The 16,949-nt window shown below is 37.2% G+C and overlaps 1 pseudogene; it reads left to right on the top strand.

Moving 5' to 3' along the window:
- Positions 1 to 1,549: 1,549 nt before the first annotated feature.
- Positions 1,550 to 16,303, top strand: LOC111158787 (annotated as a pseudogene).
- The last annotated feature ends 646 nt before the right edge of the window (positions 16,304 to 16,949 follow it).

Below are 16,949 nucleotides of genomic sequence, written 5' to 3'. Positions count from 1 at the left end.
GGTTCTGTGTTCTGTGTTCTGTGAACTGGTTCTGTAGTCTTAGAATTGGTTTTCTGATCTGATTACATTTAGAGGCATAATAACCCTATTTCCAGGGGCAAAGAGGACACTGGTAGTTCATAGCATGCAAAGGTAAAACAGTTACTAAAATTACCACCTATAGACACCTGTAATGAAATTCCTATTGAAAGCCAGTTTTTAGGGGACCAAGTAGTTGCTGCAATGGAACATTTAAATGAACATAAGAAATGCAGGGGGATAAGGTGGTTATTTATATAGGCATTGGAGTAGAGGTAGAAAGAAAATGAGGAGTTCAGGGCTTTACATTTCCAGAAAGCTTCTATAACTATTATGCAGGACTGAGATTTCTGAAAATGAACAAATAAACAAAAAAATCCCGAAGTCGAAGCTTGTATGTTGCTGAATAAATAAGATAAATTGAGTTTTCCACCTTTCAAGGTCCTTTGTATCGATTAGGAAGAAGCAGGACCCTGATAATTGAGATAAAGATATATGGGCAAATTCTGATGAAGCTAGGAATCTTTAACCTGTAAATTATGAGTTTCCTCTGGCAGTAGAAGCAGCTCTACTTCTCCTACCTGAGAATATTAGACTCTCTTTGCCTCTCTTGAGGTATTTGCCTTGCAAGGGACTGGTTATTTCCATTAGGTGCTTCCCCAGTACATCTCAATGCCATCCTCTGTAGACAGCTATTCTCTACTAGGCCTTAGTAAAGTCAATATAAAATTAAATTATATAAACTTATAGTTAAATAAATTATATTAAAAACAATGGTAACAAATACTCAAAACATCACTTTCTAATCATTATTATCTGTACTCCTGAGGTGGTTTATATATACTGTATCCATATGGTGGAAATACCACATATTGACATGCTACTTACTGCATATCTCTTCCCAACTGAGTTCAGTGATATCACACTAGTGGTATGAAATCGGGCACGGTGGGAGTGTTTATACAATGGAGACTGGCAAACACTATATTTTGTGGCTTTTTTCCCCTCAGAGAACTGCCTACTAGACATTTACAGCAAACCACTTCTTAGAGCTCATTGTTACAGGATATCAAAGGAGAGGGTGACTCAGCTAAAAGAAGAATGAATATCACTGAAAAAACAGATAAAAGAATTTTGCACACTCTTGAGAGGATTAATATGTTTTCACTTTGACAAAGGACAGTTGCATTATATTAGACAAGAACACAATTTTTCTATTGTCATTATTTGGAAGTTAGGTATGGTTAAAAGAGGTATGTTTGGGCCAGGCTGACAAAAGGTGGCCAGTGGTGGTTTTATACTGTATTAATGCACCTGAGTTGGACTTGGGTTTCCAAACATTCCCTACCTTATATGGTTCTGAATAGGGATGGCCATAAGAGAAATCTGCATGAGCTTTGGGAAGTGTACATAAAGCAGTGGCCACATCTGTGTTCAGAAGGTCCGTGGAGCGTCATGTTCTGTTGTAGCTCTTGCACGTGGTCTCTGATCCGCTGGCTTACACTGGTGGCACAGAATAGCAGATACTCCAATGGTTGCTGGATCTCCTTCTTCAGCTCCTCCTACGTGTAGGCCAGGTATGTGTGCAAATTCAAATTAAAGAGTGCAAGTCTTTTCTGCAGGTCAGTCACATCATTGAAATTGAGGCCTGAATGTAGTGAAAGACAGATAAAAGTTCCAGTTCATTTTAATGGGTTCCAGGTCATCCCACAGCTCTTACTCACCCTCACTTCACATTCTTCCTTCCTTTTAGGCCCAGCATCAGATATAGACACTATACTCTTATATAGACTCTTTTACTAGCTTTCACAATTTCTGTGCCAAACCCCTATGATAAGTATTTTTTCTCTCTCTTTTAAAACTTTTATTTAAATTCAATTAATTAACATATAGTATATTATTAATTTCAGAGGTAGAGTTCAGTGATTTATCAGTTGCATATAACACCCAGTGCTCATTACATCACATGCCCTCCTTAATGTCCATCACCCAGTTATCCCATCTTCCCTCCATCCCTCCAGCAACCCTCAGTTTGTTTCCTATAGTTAAGAGTCTCTTATGGTTTGTCTGCCTCTCTGATTTTGTCTTATTTTATTTTTCCCTCCCTTCCCCTATGATCCTGTTTTGTTTCTTAAATTCCATATATGAGTGAATTGTCTTTCACTGATTGACTTATTTCACGTAGCATAATACCCTCTAGTTCCATCCATGTCACTGCAAATGGTAAGATTTCATTTTTTTTATTGCTGAGTAATATTCCTGTGTGTGTGTGTGTGTGTGTGTGTGTGTGTGTGTTTGTGTGGTGTATACATACATACATATATACCCCATCTTCTTTATGCATTCATCTGTTGTTGGACATCTGGGCTTTTTCCATAGTTCAGCCATTGTGGACATTGCTGCTGTAAACATTGGGTTGCAGGTTGCCCCTTTAGATTTCAATGTTTATATTCTTTGGTAAATACCTAGTAGTGCAATTGCTGGGTTGTAGGGTAGCTCTATTTTTTACTTTTCAAGGACACTCCATACTGTTTTCCAGAGTGGCTACACCAGCTTACATTCCTACCAACAGCATAAGAGGGTTCCCCTTTCTCCACATCCTCACCAACATTTCTTTTTTTTCCTGTGTTGTTAATTTTAGCCATTCGGACTGGTGTGAAGTGGTATCTCATTGCGGTTTTGATTTGTAGTTCTCTGATGCCACGTGATGCCTTTTTTCCTGTGTCTCTTGGCTGTTTATATGTCTTCTTTGGAGAAATGTCTGTTCTTGTCTTCTTGTCTTCTGCCCATTTCTTGACTGGATTATTTGTTTTTCAGGTGTTGAGTTTGGTTGAGTTTTGGTTTTGTCAACTGTTTCTTTTGCTGTGCAAAAGCCTTTTATCTTGATGAAGTCCCAATAGTTCATTTTTGCCTTTGTTACCCTTGCCTTTGGAGATGTGTCTAGCAGGAAGTAGCTGCAACTGAGGTCACAGAGGTTGTTGCCTGTTTTCTCTTCTAGGATTTTGATGGATTCCTGTTTCATATTTAGGTCTTTCATCCATTTTGAGTCTATTTTTGTGTATGGTAAGGAAATGGTCCACTTTCATTCTTCTACAGGTGGCTGTCCAATTTTCCCAAAACCATTTGTTGAAAAGACTATTTTTTTTCCATTGGGTATTCTTTCCTGCTTGGTCAAAGATTAGTTGACCATAGACTTGAGGGTCCATTTCTGGGTTCTCTCCTATCATAAATCTTATCTATATCACTTATAGAGGATCTCTTTTCTTGCTGAACCCCAACTGACACAGGAGGGCAGTTCCAGTTAGGATTAATAAGCTAAGTTAAGGAGTGTGATTTTATTCTGCATGCATTGAGAATCTTTTGGATAGTTTGAAACAGCATGCTCTAATGAGAATGAATTTTGGAGAGTTAGGGAATAAGCCAGCCAAGCAGTTCTATTTCAGCAGTCTAGGTGAGAAATGATGGCAACTTGGGCTAGAAAAGCAGCAGTATAGCTGGGAAGAAGAGGAAGAATTCAACACATTTTGGAACTAGGTCCAGTGTGACTAGCTGGTGAATTGAATGTAGATGATGAAGGGAAGAAAAGAATCAAGAATGATTCCTAGGGACTAGATCTTATTACCTCCTACTACAAAAAAGAAATGATAATCATGTGATATGATGGAGATGTTAGCTAGCACTATGGTGGAATTATATTGCAATTTTTAAATGTACCAAATGAATACATTATGTACCTTAAACTTGTACAATGTTATATGTCAATTATATCTCAAGAAATTCAGGAAAAAAAGAATAACTCCTAGGTTTTTGGCTTGGGCAGCTAGGTAGATGAGCCCTAAAAGGCTGAAGGGAAATAGATCAACAGTTCCCTTTTGAAATTATTAAATTTGAGAATCATATTTGATATCCAGGTATTCAGTAAGACAAGACTCTTGATCTCAAGAGAGAGTTCAATACTAAGGATATGAATTTTGAAATCACCAGCATTGAGGTGATATATAAAATGTAGAAATTGGATGCAATCTCCAGGGAAACAGTGAATCAGCATTATTATTCAGTTATGGCAAAATAATTGAGTAGAGGGTATGATCTTAGATTTTTTGGTGGTCCACTATGTACTCCTGGGTAATTTCGTGGTTGTGTAATATGACACACACATTATAATTTTCTGGCTCCCAGACTGGGAACTGAATGAGATAATGTAATGATAATGGTAACTCTAATCAGACCTTACTAATAGGCATTAGCTTTATAACAAGGAAAATTGTCACAAGATTGATGGTATTCACTATTCCTTGCTTATCAGGAGGACATGGAATGGCTTGTATGTCTTGAGGTATATCAGATATCAAAATTATAGTAGCCAGGGAATATTAGGCAGAGTTTCTGGTTCTTGTCCCTGGAATAAAGACAATATGTGCTTGTCTGAAAAACTGCCTTAAAGTAAATTTTTCCCTTTTAAAAAATCATCTTATTTTGTTTTATTGTCCATGTAGGCAACTAATTCAATTCATAACAGATGTTATTATTGGGTGAATGGGAAAACAGCTCTTTTCAGTTCTTCACTGAGATGATCAAAATGGAGCACCACCTGAAACTGGTCCTGTAGTTTCTTGTTTACAATGGTAGAGACTTAGGTAGAAGTATAAATGTAATTACTGGGGACCAGACTTTCTAGTTTGGTATTGGCATGATACTGCATCATCAATGAGATGCATTGTGAGACTTTGGAGTCAGAGTTGTGGGTTCAAAGTTTGAGTCCATCCCTATCTGGCTCTGTGACCTTAAAGATGAGTTTATTATTCCCTTTGAGTCCCAGTTTCCTCACTAAAATGAGAATAATAATAAGTAACTTCTGTACATTCTATGAGTGTTAAATAAGATAACACAGTGCCTAGTGCAACCTGGACAAACGCTTAATGTCTACCACCTGTCAATTATAGTTCAAATTTAGTCAGTTACATCTATTCTAGTTAAGTCTGCCATCTCCCATAAGACCCTAAATTCTACAGTCTTTCTTTCTTTTTATCCTCCTCTTCTTCCTCCTTCTCTCTCTTTTTTTAAAATTTTATTTATTTATTTGACAAAGAGAGAGATCACAAGTAGGCAGAGAGAGGTGGGGAAGCAGGCTCCCAGCTGAGCAGAGAGCCCAGATGTGGGGCTCGATCCCAGGATCCTGAGATCATGATCTGAACTGAAGGCAGAGGCTTAACCCACTGAGCTACCCAGGTGTTCTTTCCTCCTTCTTTTTTTAAAACCACTTTATTGAGGTATGATTGACATACAAATTGCTGTATATATTTACCATATCAATCTGATGAGTTTGGAGGAAAGTATACACCAACAAATCATCACAGTCCTTGTCATAAACACATCTATCACCTCCAAAAGTTTCCTACCACCCTCTTTCAGCATTCTCTTAGCAAAATTTTAAGGATGCAATATAGTATGGTTAACTCTAGGTACTATGCTGTGCAGCAGACCTCTGGTCTGATTCATCTTGTATAAAGTAAACTTTGTGCCCCTTGACTAATACCTCCCTGTCTCCTCCTGCCCCCACCCCTGGGCAACCACCATTCAACATTCTGCTTTTCCGAGTTTGACCATTTTAGATTTCTCATATATCTTACTTTTAAAATTGAAGTGTGTATCAGTTATCCATTTGTTGCTTCAATTTTAAATCTACCCTTCATTGCTCTGCTTTTGATATGGAGCATTCTTCCCTTGCCAGCTTGCACAATATTGAGTTTTGTTGCTGAGGGCACTGGAAGATACTGGGGGGAGGAACGGGCTTTTCTTCTGGTTCTTAGTGTGCTCTGCTTAAATTCTTCTGCAGTACATGACCATTGGGAACAGCAGGACAATGGGCCAGCACTTATTTCCCCATGGCCAGCATTCCTCAGCAGCCCAGGAGATAGCTTCCCATTGGGCCATCCCTGTGGGCAGTTTTCCAGTGAGCTGCGCAGCAGGGAATTTCTCTGTGGCCAGCCTCACCCAGTTCTTAAGAGGGTAGCTTCTCAGCTCACAATCTCTACAGGAGGATTCGCAGTGAGTCCTGAGGTGCAACACTGCCTGGTGAAGTCTTCCTCCAGTGAGTTTTACCAACATGGCACTGAGTGAGCACCACTCAGGGACTATTGCTCTACCCTCTCCAACAAAGTTGGATCTCTTCCCAGGAGGGGCACTTCTGTATTTCTTTCATCCTTAGGTGCTGTGCCTTAGTCCTAGAGGTAATAATGGTTGCTGCCTTTGTCTTCTATTTATTTACTCTTTTAGAGTTCTCTTTACCCATTAGTAGGTTATCTCTTGTTATGGTTAATAAGTCTTTATATTAAACTTTCCCTGTTCAAATTACTGTGTGGTACCTGTCCCCCGACTAAAAACTGGCAGATAAAAGATATAACTTACATGCAATGAAGTGCTCAGATTTTTTTTTTTTAAGAGAGGAAGGGAGGGAAGTAGGGGAGAGAGATAGAGAGAGAGAGGTTCGGGGAGGGACAGAGGGAGAGGGAGAGAGAGAATCCCAAGCATGTCCCATGCCCAGCACAGAGCCTGATGTGGAACTTAACCTCAAAACCCTGAGATCATGACCTGAGCCAAAATCAAGAGTCAGATGCTTAACTGACTGAGTCACCCAGGCACTCCAGAAGTGCTCAAATCTTAAGTGAACCATTCACTGTTCTTGGCAATTACACCAAGATACAAATATTTCCATCTCCCCAGAAAATTCTGTTGTGTTTATTCACTCTCCTATTATTTCTGATTTTTAGCTATCATGCATAAAGCTGCCATGAAGCATCTCATACAAGTTTTTTGTGGACAAGTGATTTCCTTTTCCTTGGATAAACATCTAGGGATAGAACTGCTGGATCATAAGGTTGATGTATGTTTAGCTTTTTATGAAACTTCCAGTTTTTCCTCCCATAAGCAATGTATAAGAATTCTGGTTGTTCCATGTTCTCTAAAAACATTTGGTATTTTTACAGCTCTCTTCAATATTTGGTATTTTTATAGGAAGGGCTGAAGTGCTCAGAGGTTATGAAAGCTGTCTTGGCTGGCTTGCTTTCAGATTTATTCTTCGTTCTTTCTCATTCCTTCTGATCATTCCATAGTCCACTCCTCAGGAATGATAACCTACTTAAATTCCAGTATTTCATAACTTTCCCTTCTTCTATGTACTCAAGCACTTTATTTTTGGATCCATCTGTTATAACTTTTATTGCATGCTATGTTGTCGTAGTGACTTCCTTTCTTCTGCTACAGTGTGAATTCTCTGAATTCATGAACTATATATGGCTTATTTATATTAATTTTCTCCAGTGCATGATATGGTGCATTGCAAATAGTAAATGTTTGATTGATGTTTGTCAAATTAACATCTATTCATATGATCAAAACAGTAAATATTTTCAGATCCTTACTGACCAGCCGCCCAGACAGCTGGATGTTTTCTGTTTTGAGTCTAATTCTGATATTCCTAATTAGTGGATTTGGAAGTTCTCATGAACTTTTCAGGGTGGTTGCCACCACTGAACTCTTTTTTTTTTTTTTTTTTTTTTTGCTTTCTTTTTCCCCAGCCATAGTTTTCTGGAAATCTCAGTGGGAAAGAACATTGGCCAGCATCTTGATGGCAACTCCACTGAAAGACCCTGAAACAAAGATCTCAGGTAAACCATGGCCAGATTCCTGACCTACAAAAATTGTAGTATAATAAATATATATTATTTTAAACGGCTAAATTCATGGTAAGTTTGTTACTCAGCAATAGATTACTAATATAATCTGTAATTATCTCTGTCCATTCTTTTAGGTTGGGTCAGTTGAATGACCCAGGAGTATTAGTTATGTCACAGTATCAGACCCTTGCTTGGAGCTCAAGCTTGGCTCTGTGCCAAAACACTCTGTGGATATATTGTGAAGTAGCACAAGGTGTTTGTAAGTAATCTGATAAGCTAACTTATTAATTTTTATATCCAGAATTTATATTCAGCATTCCCCACCTCCTTTGACAAATACTGAGCACTGATCTTGGAACATGAAGGGACAAAGCTAGATTAACTCCATCGAGATAGATAGTGTTGATACCTACTACCAGACACAGTTTCACACCCTGGGGTAGGATAGGATTGGAAAAAGAATCCAACTTGATTGGATGGGAGAAAACTAATAGAATTGACAGTAAGAATGGAGAAAAGGGATGAATGTGGTAGGTATTTTGGGAAGTATAAGAGGCCAGATTTGATAACTGCTTGGATTGGAGGCAGGAAGAAGAAAGACCTCAAAAAGGACATTGTTTTATGTTGCCAGTTTGTCTGGAAGGACTGACTTTTTTTACAGAAATATAAAAGTCCAGGAAAGAAGTAGCATGGAAAGGATAGGGAGAAAATAACTATGTGCTATAATGTTAGTTTTGAGAAACTGTCAGAATATATCCAAGTGCAGATACTCCACTGTAAAGGCTATGGGGAAATAAGAACTTTTTAAAAAAGATTTTGAAAAATTGAGATATAATTGACATAATAACATATTAGTTTCAGGTGTACAACACAATGACTCAATATTATACAACTGACCTTTGAACCACGCGGGGTTTAGGAGTGCTGACACCCCTGTGCAGCCAAAAATCTGTATGTAACTTTGGCTCCCCAGAACTTAAATATTAATAGCCTACTATTGATTGGAAGCCTTGGTGGTAACATAAACAGCTGACTAACATATTTTGTGTGTTATATATATTATATATACCGAATTCTTATAATGAAGTAAGCTAGAGAGAAGAAAATGTTATTAAGAAAATTGTAAGGAAAAAGAAATAAACTTACAATGCTGTACTGTATCTATTAAAAAAAATTATGTGTATAAGTGGGCCTGTGCAGTTCAAACTTGTGTCAACCATATATTGAAAATGATCGCAGTAAGTCTAGTTAATATCTGTCACCATACATAGTTGCAATATTTTTTTGTGATGAGAACTTTTTAAAAACTTAAAAAAAATTTCTAAAAAAGATTTATTTATGTATTTATTTGAGAGAAGAGAGAGAGAGAGTGAGTCGGGGGGAGGGAGAGAATCTTCAAGCAGACTCCCTACTGAACACAGCGCCCAAGAAGGGGCTCGATTGCTGACCCATAAAATCATGACCTGAGCCAAAACCAAGAGTTAGATGCTTAACTGACTGAGCTACCTAGGCTTCCTTTAAGAACTACTTACTGTCTTTGCAACTTTTGAATATACAATACAGTATCATTATATCCCCTTGACTTATTTTTTTAATTTATATTTTATTAACATATAATGTATTATTTGTTTCAGGGATACAAATCTGTGATTCATCAGTCTTTTACAATTCACAGTACTCACCAAGCACATACCTCCCACACACACAAAAAAAATCTTATTTTTTTATAATTGGAAGTTTGTACCTTTTGACCACCTTCACCTATTTTGCCAACCCCCTACACTCCTACCTCTGTCAACCACCAATCTGTTCTCTGAATTTATAAGCCTCTTTCTTTCTGTCTTTCTTTCTTATGCCACATGTAAGTAATATCATATAATATTTGTCTTTCTCTATCTGATTTAATTTCATTTAGCATAATGCCCTCAAGGTCCATCCCTGTTGTTGCAAGAATTTCCTTCTTCCCCATGGCTAAATAATATGACATTGTGTGTGTGTGTGTGTGTGTGTGTGTGTGTGTGTGTATCACATTTTCTTTACCCATATCTTGACTATTGTAAATAATTACTGGAATGAACATGCGGTAGATATATCTTTTTAATTAGTGTTTTCATTTTCTTCAAATAAATACCCAGAAGTGGAATTGCTAGAACATATGGTAGTTCTAGTTTTAATTTTTTTGACGAACCTCAATACTATTTTCCATAATGGCTACACCAATTTACATTCCAACCAGTGGTGCACAAGGGTCCACTTTTCCCACATCCTTACCAACATTCATTATTCTTATCTTTTACAACAGCCATTCCTACAGGTATGAATGATATCCATTGTGGTTTTGATTGGGGGAAATGAGAACTTTCAAATATCGTGAGGGTATTTATTAGTTGGCACAACCTTTTGTAAGTATAGTTTTGCAATATTAATTAAGAGCTTTAAATATTGTCTCTTTTCTGAAATTCTACTAGAATTTAATTCAATGAAAATAATAAGATATTTGAAATATATAATTATATGTTTATATATATTAATAAAAATTGAAAAACACCTAAACACTCAACAATAGGGGAATTATTAAATTTGTCTTTTTAAATAAATTCCTAGAAACATACAAACTACCAAAACTGAAGAGGGAAGAAATAGAAAATTTGAACAGATTCTATGTCAGGAAAGAAATTGAATCAATAATCAAAAGTCTCCCAACAAACAAAAAGTCCAGGGCTGGATGGCTTCCCAGGAGAATTACACTAGACATTTAAAGAAGACTTAATACCTGTTCTTCTCAAACTGAGGGAAAACTTCTAGACTCATTCTACAAGGTGAGCAGTACTTTGATTCGAAAACCAGGCAAAGATCCCACTAAAAAGGAAAATTACAAGCCGATATCCTTGATGAACATGGCTACAAAAATTGTCAACAAGATACCAGCAAATTGAATTCAACAGGACATTAAATGAATTATCCACCATGATCAAGTGGGATTTATTCCTGAGCTGCTGGGTGGTACAATATTCTCAAATCAATCAACGTGATACACCACATTATTTTAAAAGAAAGTATAAGACCCATATGATCCTCTCAACAGATGCAGAAAAAGCATTTGACAAAATATAGCATTTTTTCTTGATAAAAACTTACAACAAAGTAGGGATAGAGGGAATACACCTCAACATCATAAACGTGATCTACATGAAAGATCTACAGCTATATCATTCTCAATGGAGAAAAACTGAGAGCTTTTCCTTTACATTTAGAAATAAGATAGGGATGTCCACTCTCACCACTGTTATTTAATGTAGTACAGAAAGTCCTAGACTCAACAGACAACAAAAAGAGATAAAAGGCATCCAAATCGTAAGGATTATGTTGTTTTTATTTTTATTTTATCCTTTTTGGTGTTTTCTAAATTTTTTATATTAATGTTAGGGAATATTTCTTTTGTAATCTGAAAACATTATAATAAAAATCTTACTAGTGGCTCAAATTTGGTTTATCCAATATGTATTTGATTACATTTCTATAATTATCAAAATTAGTATCAAAGCTGTAACTTACCTGATATATAAATTGCATAATCCCTTTCCTTCTTTTTTTTTTTTTTGATGGGTCTTGTTTGCTTTTTGCTTTTTTTAAATAATTTTTAAAAATTTTTAATTAACATATAATGTATTATTAGCCCCAGGGTACAGGTCTGTGAATCGCCAGGTTTACACACTTCACAGCACTCACCATAGCACATACCCTCCCCAATCTCTTTCCTTCTGTAATCCTTATTGCACTCCTACATGTTTGTTAAAATAATTTGGTGTTATAGGTTTAGCTTATTATTATTATTTTAATAGTATGTTATGTTAGTCACCATACAGTACATCGTTAGTTTTTGATATAATGTTCCATGATTCATTGTTTGTGTATAACACCCAATGCTCCATGCAATACATACCTTCCTTAAAATCCTACTCTAGGCTCACCTGTTCCCCCTCCCCCCTCTCTTCTAAAACCCTCAGTTTGTTTCCCAGAGTCCATAGTCTCTCATGGTTTGTCTCCCACTCCAATTTCTTCCCCTTCATTTTTCCCTTCCTTTTCCTAATGTCATCTATATTATTCCTTATGTTCCACAAATAAGTGAAACCATATGATAATCATCTTTCTCTGTTTGACTTATTTCACTTAGCATAATCTCTTCCATTTCCATCCATGTTGTTGCAAATAATGGGTATTCATCCTTTCTGATGGCTGAGTAATACTCCATTGTATATATGGACCACATCTTCTTTATCCATTCATCTGTTGAAGGGCATCTTGGCTCCTTCCACAGATTGGCTATTGTGGACATTGCTGCTATGAACATTGGGGTACAGGTGGCTCTTCTTTTCATTACATCTGTATCTTTGGGGTAAATACCCAGTAATGTAATTACTGGGTCATAAGGTAGCTCTATTTTTAACTTTTGGACGAACCTCTACATTGTTTTCCAAAGTGGCCGTACCACCTTACATTCCCACCAACAGTGTAAGAGGGTTACCCTTTCTCCACATCCTCTTCAACACTTGTTGTTTACTGTCTTATTGACTTTGGCCATTCTAACTGGTGTAAGGTGGTATCTCAATGTGGTTTTTATTTGAATCTTCCTGATGGCCAATGATGATGAACATTTTTTCATGTGTCTGTTAGCCATTTTTATGTCTTCTTTGGAGAAGTGTCTGTTCATGTCTTCTGCCCATTTTTTGACGTCTTTTTTGCACGTATTGAGTTTGAGGAGTTCTTTATAGATCTTGGATATCAACCCTTTGTTTGTAGTGTCATTTGTGAATATCTTCTCCCATTCTGTGGATTGCCTCTTAGTTTTGTTGACTGTTTCTTTTGCTGTGCAGAAGCTTTTTATCTTGATGAAGTTATTATTATTTTTTAGAGATTTATTTATTTTAGAGAGGGGAGAGAATGATCAGGGGGTGGGGCAGAGGGAGAGAGAATCCTCAGACTTCCCACTGAGTGCAGAGCCCAACATGGGCCTCCATCCCAGGATGCTGAGATCATGACCTGAGCTGAAATCAACGGTCAGATGCTTAACCGACTGAGCTACCCAGGGGCCCCAGGTTTAGATTATTATTTTACATTTTTATATTATTATCTACCTTAATTTACAGGAAAGTTTTAGCCCTGAATTTTATAAACATGTTTTAAAACATTTTTTCCTGCTTAATTCTGTATATTTTATTGGTTTTCCTGATAACCAGAATTGCAAAAAAGAGCAGATAGTAATTGTGCAGGGGTTGGGATATGGGAAAATTGGGGGGAATTTTGATCAAAGGGCACAGATTTGCAATTAGAAGATGAGTAAGTTCTGGAGATCTAATGCACGTCATTGTGATTATAGTCAACAATACTGTATTATGTACTTCAAGGTTGCTAAGAGATTACATCTTAAATGTTTTCTCCACAAAATAGAAATGATAATTATGTGACAAGATGGTGGTGTTAGCTGAGACTATGGTGGCAGTGATATTGCAATACATAAATAGATCCAATCAATATGCCTTAATATTACACAATGTTATGTATCAATTATATTTTAGTAATAAAAAACAATTTTTACATTATAGCTTTCTATTTCTTATAGATATATGCATATGATACACAAACAAAATTGTGGTTTTGAATCTTTCCACAAGTTATTTGATATTCTTTTTTTTTTTTAAGTTATTTGATATTCTTCAAGAGGTAGACACTCCTTTGAGTGTGACCTGGACTTACTGATGTGCTTCTTAATTAATAGAAAACAGCAGTGGTGATGTGGGACTTCGGAGACAAGATTATGAAAGGCACTGTGACTTCTTTCTCTTGAATTGCTCACTCTGGGTGAAGTTAGCTGACATGTCATGAGGAGAAGCCCATGTTTGGGGGAGCTGAGGCCTCCTGCCATTAACCAATGAAGAACCAAGGCCTCCAGCCAACAGCCATATGAGTGAGTCTTCTTGGAAGTGGATCCTTTAGTCCTGTCAACCTTCAGATGTCTACATCCCAAACGCCATTTTGACTGCAACTTTGTTAGAGAGGCATAGCCAGGAAAAGCCACAGAAGTTGTTCCTGGATCTGACCTTTAGAAACTCCTGTGAGATAGTAAATGCTTCTTGTTTTCAGCCACTAAAATCTGGGAGGAATTTGAAATGAAGCAATAGGTAACTAACTTGAGTGTATTTCTCTGTGTGACTAATACATTGTTAGGTAATAATTTGTTACATTAAAAAGTTCATCATTATGCACTTACTGTGTAACAGGCATTGTGTCAAATATTTTACCTGTACTATCTTATTTGATTCTCACTGGAATCTTGCATTGTAGGTTCAATTATGTATCCTTGTTTTACAGAGGAGGAAATTGAATCTTAGAAAGTAACCTGCTTAATTAAGTAAGTTAAAAAGCCAGGATCATAATGCAGAAGTGCATGCCACACTGATTCATTCTTCAGGTAGTTGGAGTGAATCTCTTATTAGTGTTTTTGAGAAAGTGAGATGCAAAGCCTCATATGCTCCACATTCTGATGCTTATAACACTATTTTGTTTTTTTTCTGTTCCATATTATATGCTTTGAGCTTCCGAGGCCTGCTTCTTTTTAACTTTTTTTTTTTTTTAAAGACTTTATTTATTTATTTGACAGATCACAAGTAGGCAGAGGCAGGCAGAGAGAGGGGGGAAGCAGGCTCCCCACTGAGCAGAGAGCCCGATGCGGGGCTCGATCCCAGGACCCTGAGACCATGACCTGAGCCAAAGGCAGAGGCTTAACCCACTGAGCCACCCAGGTGCCCCCCAAGGCCTACTTCTTTTCCTGCCAGTAGTAACCAAAGGAATCCCAGTATTTAGTCTTGAAAAACAGGCCTTCCTAATCATGCATAAAGGAAGACAGTGCAATAATATAAGAAGGAAATGTTTGTTTTTTCTTTCCCTACACTTGCAGAGAAAACCAGAAACTATTGTTTCTTATATTAATTTTAGATAAGGATTTTTATAAGATACCCGGGATTCAGAGATTATTGCTAACTACTGTTGATGGTAACCTTTAATTTTTGAAAGGTCAGTAATTTTAATTAGTGGTTTTACTTGATAATGTGTTACCTTGGTAATAATTTTGATGCAGATGTCACTTTTTTCTAAAGGGCATAAAACTTGGGAAATCTCTGTGAAATCAGAAAGAGATCATTGTTATTTCCCTCTTATTTCACATGCTTGAGGTAAAATAAAACTACAGATTTCTTACTTAAATAGAAAGTTTGGGAATCTTGTCTTATTTAAGTTTAACAAAGGGCATACTTTAATAGTATATTTCTTAGTCCTTATTTAATTGAGAAAGTCTTTCTGTTGCTTTCACAAATGAACAATTACTTGAATGGATATAAAATTCCTGGGGTCACACCTGTGACCCACTAGTCATTCAATAGACTTTGATTGTTCTACTGTCCTCTTGAACACTTACATTATTTTTTTTCTTTTTTGGGAACACTTATAATTCTTAGTTGGCTCTTTGTCCTCTACCCTCCACATGTATTATCTTCTCTAACTATTTTATTCTTTTTGTCTTCCTTCCAGGTTTCTCATTTTTGTCTTTAGTACTGATTTGATGGGGGTAGGGTGGACTTTTCTTCTTTTTCAGAGGGTAGATTAGGTGATATGTGGTTCAAAATGTATTTCTTAATTCATCTTGACTGATGATGCATTTAGTGAGAATTCCATCAGGATTTTCTGAGATCTTTTCTTACCATTTGATCTCAAAGCCACCTTTTTCATTTTTGTGTCTTCAAGAATAGTTTATTAGGAAATTAAGAAGAGGCATATCAGCTCTTCTTCATGGTGCCTTGGAGTCTGCTTCAGAGTGAAGCTGAACATCTCTTTCTCAGCTATTGGCTGCCAGAAACTCATTGAAGTAGACTGTGAATGCAAACATCATACCTTTTATGAGAAGAATATCGCCACAGAAGTTCCTGCTGCTGTTCTGGGGAAAGAATGGAAGGGTTACGTGGTCCATATCAGTGGTGGCAATGGCAAAAAAGGTTTCCCCATGAAGCAGGGCATCTTGACCCATGGCTGTGTCTGCCTGCTGCTGAGTAAGGGGCATTCCTGATATAGACCAAGGAGGACGGGAGAGAGAAAGTACAAATCTCTTCGGGGTTGCCTTATAGATGCTAACCTCAGTGTTCTCAACTTGGTCATTCTAAAAAAAGGGAAGAAGGATATTCCTGGACTGATACTACTGTGCCTCGTCACCTGGGGCCCCAAGGAGTTAGAAGAATCCACAAACTTTTCAGTCTTTCTAAAGATGATGTCCACCAGTATGTTGTGAGAAAGCTCCTAAACAAAGAAGATAAGAAACCTAGAATCAAAGGGCCCAAGATTCAGCCTCTTGTTACTCTATGTGTCCTTCAACACAAACACTGGGATATTGCTTTGAAGAAACAGTGCACTCAGAAAGATAAGGAAGAGGCTGCAGAATGTGCTAAACTTTTGGCCAAGAGAATGAAGGAGGCCAGAGAAAAGCACCAGGAACAGATTGCCATGAGACGGAGTCTGTCCTCTCTGACAGTTTCTACCTTTAATCTGAGTCCAGTCAAAAATGAGGTTTCCTAAGAGTGACAAATAAAAATGTCTTTTGATAAAACATCAAAAAAAAGAAAAAAAAAAAGCAGCAGCCTTTTTTTTTTTTTTTTTTTCCCCAGGCTCCTACACTGTGTAGAATTCCTCACCATGTTAACTTGCAAGTCCAAATTTAGTAATTTAAAGTACTTATAAACATCAAAAAGATATCTAGGTCACACTTTTTCAAACATCTCTTTGGACATTTATTTCTCATACTTTAATTTGTGGTTAGGGTATAAATATCTCACCTTCCACATTTCCACCATTGATTTTGTTAGCAACGAATGTGTTTTCTTTTTTTCTTCATTTTCTTTTCTTTTCAGTGTTCCAAAATTCATTGTTTATACACCACACCCAGTGCTCCATGCAATACATGCCCTCCATAATACCCAACCCCCCAGCCCCCTCCCCTCCCAAACCCTCAGTTTGTTTCTTAGAGTCCACAGTCCCTCATGGTTTGTCTCCCCCTCCGATTTCCCCCAACTCAGTTCTCCTCTCTGCAATGTATTTTCTTAAAAGATCTTATTTGTGAGAGAGAGAGAGAGAGAGAGAGAGAGTGAGCCATGGGAGGGGCCGAGGCAGAGGGAGAAGCAGGCTTCCCACTGAGCAGGGTGATGCAGGTCCCAA

The sequence above is a fragment of the Enhydra lutris genome, unplaced genomic scaffold (genome assembly GCF_002288905.1).
Source record: "Enhydra lutris kenyoni isolate GAN:26980312 unplaced genomic scaffold, ASM228890v2 scaffoldscaffold63, whole genome shotgun sequence".
In the NCBI taxonomy this organism is placed as follows: domain Eukaryota; kingdom Metazoa; phylum Chordata; class Mammalia; order Carnivora; family Mustelidae; genus Enhydra; species Enhydra lutris.
Note: the sequence above shows the minus strand (reverse complement) of the source record. Positions and strands in the feature narration are given on the sequence as shown.